Raw genomic sequence first — 7,088 nt, forward strand, 5'->3', positions numbered from 1 at the left:
GAACCCATTTTCAATTTGCCTTACCCTAACCGCTTATTTGTGCAAGTTTCCTCATGTTGAATTCCACCACGCTCATACTGTAATGGTTAAACTGGTTAACACTACTCTTACATTCGGATCGGTGAATGATCGATCGTCTTCAACGCATTATTGATTATGTTCGATCAATTGCTTCATTTGGCTCTCCGCTGATTGGTTTTCATAATTAGTTCCATTTTCGATCGGGTGGCCACTGCCTTGTCCGCCGAGCTCAGCAATTAGCTTTCTAGTGTCTCGTTCACAATAGAAGACAACACCAGAGTGTGTTCGACGAACACTAAAAATGCGAACTGACGATGTCTTTTTGACTAGGGATGAAACGTTAGCAAACTAATTCCCAAGCTGGGCGAACAGACCAACCGCCAGCCGATCAGCTACCAACAAAGCCCTCGAGCTACAAATATTTGAACACATCGACAGTAAGTGGTTTTGCTAGTCCCTCTCACAAACGTTGTGTATCATGGTTATCTTCGTCTCTCATTCGCATAAACTGTTTCTCTACCGTTTTCATTACGGTGCCTCGATAAATATCACTTCAAACCTCATAGTATCCAATGAAAGTGTGGAATTTTCGAAACACTGGTCCGGTAGTCTATTTTTCGAGGAAACGAAAGATATATATCACCGTCTGTTAACAGTTCTCTTCCAATGTTCAGTCGTGGACGTGAGACGCGCAAACTTTTATAGCAAGACGAAAAACAACAGTTGCTAAACGGATACTGTACAGCCGGTCACGTGATCACTGTCATGGTAACCATAAGGTATAGATCAAAGTCTTTTGCGAACCTATGGTGTCAGTCGGCAAGTCTTTTAAATCAATTTATTTTAGAAAGGCACAAAGCAATCAGGAGACAAATACTACTAACGAAAAATATGAATAATGTGAGAACTGTCAGCTTGTATGGATGGGCTTGTCGAGAAAAATCCATGCAGTTTCACGAAACTGAACTTCACTTTACCAGAATCAGCGGAAAATATGTATTTTATTGGTAATGTGTTGGAATACTGGTAGCTCGGGTGCATATGTCGGTAATTGATCAGGGTGTTGTTGATCAGTTCGCCGAGCTTAGAAATGGATCTGTCCAAACCAACAGCGCACTGAAGATGTCTCCTCGAAGGTTGACGAAACGTTTGCAGATCAATTGCCAAGCTCGACGAACAGATCAACAGCCACCTGATCAATAACCAATGTATTTTATCCCTCACGGGTTCAAGGGTGAAACTGAATGTTATTCACCTAAAGGTAATACACTACTCATGAGGTTACTGAAAACTCCTCGACAGCGCGCGACCGGTTTCGCCCTCTTTAGGGCGCACTAGGTGGATGCGAACTCATGTTTTCTCTGGACCCAAATTAGACAGACTTCAAAAAATACTGTCATCTGCACACGAACTTGGTTTTAACAGGAAACTATACGGTTCTCTACCGTGTATATTAATGCATGCTCGGTGAATCCATAGGGCATTAGGCCGAGTTATTCAGGCAACCGGTGGCCTTCAAACCCTGACCCTTTTGGACAACGGATGCCACACTATCTGGCTGGTTTTTACATTGAACGGTATGGTTATCCACCGGCCTTCTACACGGGCTACGTCGGAGTTCCTTATAATGGATATCGGTTACGTACACTCTGTTAGCAGACAACCTGGGTCCCCTGGTGAATGGTTTTATGCCAAGGGTGATCGACCGCGACGGCCTCATCCGTATCCAAATCCGTACTATCAACCCGATAATCACTAGCTCCTGGATCCCGGAGCGAGCTTTCGAACGGGACGAGTTCATCATCCGTCGGAATCTCAACGTGGCTCCACTTCGAGAAGGGCAAACGACCAAACATATGAATCGAAACCGTAACTACCGGCTCGCCCAAGCGGGTAGCGAATGTGCAGGGACCGTTGGGCTCATCGGAGACTCGACAGAATATCCCGTATATGATGAATGGGATTCGGTCTTCATACTACACCATCGCATTACCCATTCATGGCACAAAAACATACATGGTGTAATAACAGCGCGATTTACTCGTCTACTATAAGATGTCCAGAAGGCAGCCAGGTTGATTTTGAGTCACAGTCGGATAATGATGCGGGGTAGTTCCGGTCTAAGCTGGTTTCTAACTCACATCGGAAGATATTAACACCACCTTAAAAACAATGCTACCTGGGAGCTGAACACTGACAAACCTATGGTGACCCAAGAGAAATTAGCCTGACACTCAGTTGCTTAGGAACATCATAAATGAGAGATATAGCTGGGTTCCAAGTGAGACACCGTCAGAACCGCATTAGTATGCAAATGAGTGTAGTTCTCTCATTTCGTGTAATTCGTTCGACGGAAACTCGGAGATTCCGCCAGCCTAATGGGCTCCAACAAGGGTGAAACAGGTCGTGGCTTCCGAAGAGTGTTTATGAACCTTTTGAGTAGTGTATTGCGTCTACGAAGTGAATTTCCTTGATTGAACGGAAGCTCGAGACCAAAAATCCACCAGGTAGAAAAGTCGTTGGATCGATATATTTCTGATACCTAATGCCGATAGATGAGACTAAGAACAAGTGCTGTGCTTCGAAAATACGACAGTTTGCTTGTTCTTGTCTCTGTTGCTGTAACTCAACTCACCTGGTGGACTGATTTGGAAGCGTTTCGGTGATGAGCTCTTAAGGATGACATTTCAGTGAGATGGACTGCCATTTTTAACAATCAGAGACTTTACGGGACATTCAATTTTTTGGCATTATTATATCGAAATAAAACATGATATCCAAGAGGACTAGTTTTGTTCTTCACTGAAAACGTGAGAGCTGAGTCTCGAAGGTAAGCTTATAAACCGATTGGTAGTGTTACTGTGAGCAACCCCCTAGGTCTGACAAACGTTATTCTGGCAATATTTACGGTGACAAGTAACAATAAGAGGAATAATGCTTTCTTGTTCAACTGGTGAGTTGACGGTAGTGATTTTATTGATTTTAAGTCATTCGAACGTTCGCCTTGTGAAGTATGCTTGAACAAACGCGCGTGAACGGAAAGGCAAAGCGATTAGTTTACTAAAAAATGATCTGGAATGGTTATCAGGGAGATTTCCCCAGCCACGCACCGCTTGTGCATGAATAAGTCCCAATAAGAATCCGATATTTCAGAGTTTATGGATTAGACGGAACAGAGTCTTAGAGGAAGGTCTTATCAGCAAAGTGCACATCAACCACTTTATTGTCATCCAAAACAAGTCTATCCCGAGGTTCGAAATGCGGGTTTGAGAAGAGCACATCCCATTGAAAATAATTTACTTTGCCCTTAGGGGCACAACTCTGATTGGGCGAAATTGGTGTTTGGGTTGACAGTAAACGTGATAGAATCTCGGGAACTGATGAGGTTCAAGAAAAACGATATCAGATTTTGACCATCGAAGACGTTTTAGCTAGTTTATAGGTAAAGCGGGGTCAAGGTTGGCGAATTACTGATTGTTTCAATCGGCAACAAAAGTGAAATGCAATTTAGTAAACTCAAGTGAGGTCAGTCACCGACGAGGGCCCATTATTGACGATGTTTCCGTATGCAGAAGCGATCTCGAGCCTAAATCGTGTTTATCCCACTGTATAGTTGGGCGCCACTTTTACTCCGCATAGGAACAAAGGATTTGTCTTCTCTTTTTATCTATTAAACCTATACATTAGGCAAACTGATCAAGATATCTCATTCCAGATGTCTGGACATGCACAAAAATGGCCGCTTCGCTTAAGGTCACTACCAAACCTCATGGACCAGTGGTCAAACCGAACCTCATAGGCACCGATCTCAGGGGATTTTCCTGAAATCAGCTACGTCGTACGTGTTGCATGCTGCTTTTCAGTTCTTCTTCCTAAAACACACTAACCTATCAACCACGCTACGTGCGCGATCAATTTTGACCTGCTACTTTTTGTTTGCAATGAAATGAGAATGCTGCTAACCGTTTTTCGTTTGTATTCATCGTGATTCTGTGTATTCCTGCGTGAAGACGTGTTGACATATTACGCCATATGCCATCTCTCTGTTTTGACCAAATACGGTATTGTTGAGCCACCACTGTACGTCACAAAAAGTCTGACAAAAAATCGACTTGAGGAATTGGTGCACACGCGGCATCTCTACTTATCCAGGCATCACCTTCATGGCCGAATTCAAAGTACCGGAAGGGCCACGTATGTTAAAACTAATGAATTTAGTTCGTGTTTCACAACAAAACGTTGTCTGAATGAGGCAGCCCAAGAATTCAATTGTCAGCTTGAGTTTACTACCAGCGAGAGCTGAGTTTGTATCTCGTTGCGCGGCGGAACCACACGTTGAGTTGTATTCGCCATTCCGATCAATCAACAGATAACGAAGAAGCTAACTTCAGACCTCGGATCTGATGAACCTGCTAAGGACATCCAATAATGCACCCCTGCCGATTAAAAAATCTAACTGAACGAGTTGAAATCACAGAATCTTTCATTTTGAGTGTTAAGACGTTCCAAAGTTTGATGATAAACAAACGAAAATGGCCAAAATAATCCGGAATTTACTCCTAGTGGAACCGAGCTTGAAGAGTTGCTGAACAGTCTCAATGAGGGCTTACATAGAAGACCCTACACCCTTCGTCCTTACAAATCTCATCAGTGAACTAAAGAATGCAATCGTAGATGAATAAGTAACACTACATTTTCTTCTGGAATAATCTGGCTTCAAAGGGCGTTTTTGACGTTAGAAAAACTGAATAAATCTCAGCGGATCTGCCTCGCGAAAGGATGAATTTAGTTGATCCCACAAGAACTTTTTTGATGGAAAACCGCCGTAACTTATTACTTGATGCATTGTTGAACTGACTAGTTTTCTGTTTGTATATATACCAGATTAAAATTTATCGCAACACAGTCGGTTTACTATCTCACGATGCTCTGTACAACGACGCCTACGGTCATTATGGATGTGACGGTAGCACTCGGACATGATAACTCCCCTATTACGACCAAACCCTCTGGTATTTTGAAGCCATTTCCATATGAAACGAGCGTGAGGTATCATAAAAAATGTTCTTTCTCACCGCATGGTCCAAAAATTAGGAACATTAGTGTCGCACTAGGGTGTGTTTTACATACACTTTAGACCACAGGCATTAAGTATAACCATGGAGGGCAAAAGCGAGTTTCTCCATTTTTACTTCCTGAGGTCAAAGACATAAGGGAGTGAAATGGGTAATCCTAGTACACATACAGGTTTTTCCTATTGTTACATGCTTACTTAAGAAGGGAAACCTGCATGATATATGTAGAATAGGTGTACTGTAAAACGAAAACCACGTTTTCAAATACACCTGTTAGAAGAATAGAAGAGAATGGGTGTTATTCTCCTGCAGTTCCATTTATAGATTCCTATAAATTATCTACTGTTTTGTGGCAAATATTGGACTTTCGATAGCCTTGTTAGAACCCTGAATCGGTTCATCTTGCACAGATGAAAGCTATTTTGTGTCACTCATCTCCAATAGTACCCGTCTGATCTACCTTCTCAAAGGATATGATGCTTCAAATGTCATGAATGTTGTAGGACAACTTTATATTCTCTTATGGACTAACCACATCACAAATTGTAACATGACAAATGTGGCTGGTATTAGTTAACAGGACGTAAACTGAGTGATCACATCACCGTGTTTTGACATATAGGAATCCGGCACAACGTGTTACTTCAAGATAGCTACCACACCGCACAGATAACACAAGGGTAAACGTTGCGTAAAAATACTTGGCATCTGATACGATTTGTTATTTGTCCACTTTGTGTTATATCTGCTGATTCGTCAATCTGTGGTATCTGCTGCTGACCCGCTCCAGTGCCTAAGCCGGAGAAAAAAGACTCACAGAAGGGAACACAACCGCTAAATTCCGAACAAACAAGTGCGAGAGCGTGAGTGCGTGCGAGTGCGAGAGCAAAAGACACAATGGTCCCATGCTATTCAAAGGGGACTTTATGATGTTGATTCAGGTTGTCTGATAGGCGTTAATGAAACACCCATCAACAGTGATCGTGCCTTTATGAAATGCCTGAACGCAGCTCACATTCGCTCATGCTTCTGTGGCGTGCATGGACACTCATCAGCTTTTGCTGAATTGATTGAATGATTGACTGGCCTAGATGCATGTCGACTTTCCTGTTGCGGTTTTGGTGGAGCAATAGGTTTCGGGCGTTCTGAGGTTGCTTTCAGGAATCTGACCTTCCTGATACGCTGCTTGAGGATGCTCTAGAGGCGGTTAAATTGTATACCTTTGCCCGTGAAATTCAGGTTCCGAAACCCCGACTTGAATGACTCAGGCTGGTACTTTCAACCGTTTACCGAGTCTTTCGGAGTTACGCTTACCAACCGAGTAAATCGGACTGAATGTGTTCAAGTAACTGACGTGGTGGGTACTTCGAACCGGATACTCCACAAATGAACTGTTAATGACTTGAACAGTACCATGACTGCCAAGCGAATTCCTTGGACTGCGAACTAAATCAGACAAGTATTATCCCCAAAGAAAATGGCTGGCTACAGTTACAAACTAACTTTGTTTCTTCATGGAAGCCACCCTATCTTACAATATTACCCAAACAAAGATGTATTGCTATCTGTATCGCTTTTCCATTCACCGCCATAAACACGAGGTTTCTGGCCGCTAAACCGGATTGGCCAGAAACCGACCAATCATCGTTCCATGCTCAAAAGCTGGATCCCAATTTCAAGCCATTTCTTTCGTTCCGTATGTGTTCGTCTGCACATTTGTTGGGCGGTATTTACGGTAGATAGCTAGAGGTTTCTTCAAGCAGCCGTGAGCACTGAGGTTCAGTCCTGCGGCGCATGGTCTGGAAAAGTCATCTAGTGGATTGGTTGAACCGATTTAGTCTATATTTCTCGGTTAGTCTAAACCACGCCGCAAACCACGCTTGTCAATATTCGAAGCCATTTCAGTCGGAGTTTGAAAAACTGAGCCGTGCATGTGAATTCCACACGGATCCCGCTTTACCGCTCGCACTCAGGTGCTGCTACGACCGAGAA

Source organism: Opisthorchis viverrini (genome assembly GCF_000715545.1).
Source record: "Opisthorchis viverrini unplaced genomic scaffold opera_v5_184, whole genome shotgun sequence".
NCBI classification, from domain to species: Eukaryota; Metazoa; Platyhelminthes; class Trematoda; order Opisthorchiida; family Opisthorchiidae; genus Opisthorchis; species Opisthorchis viverrini.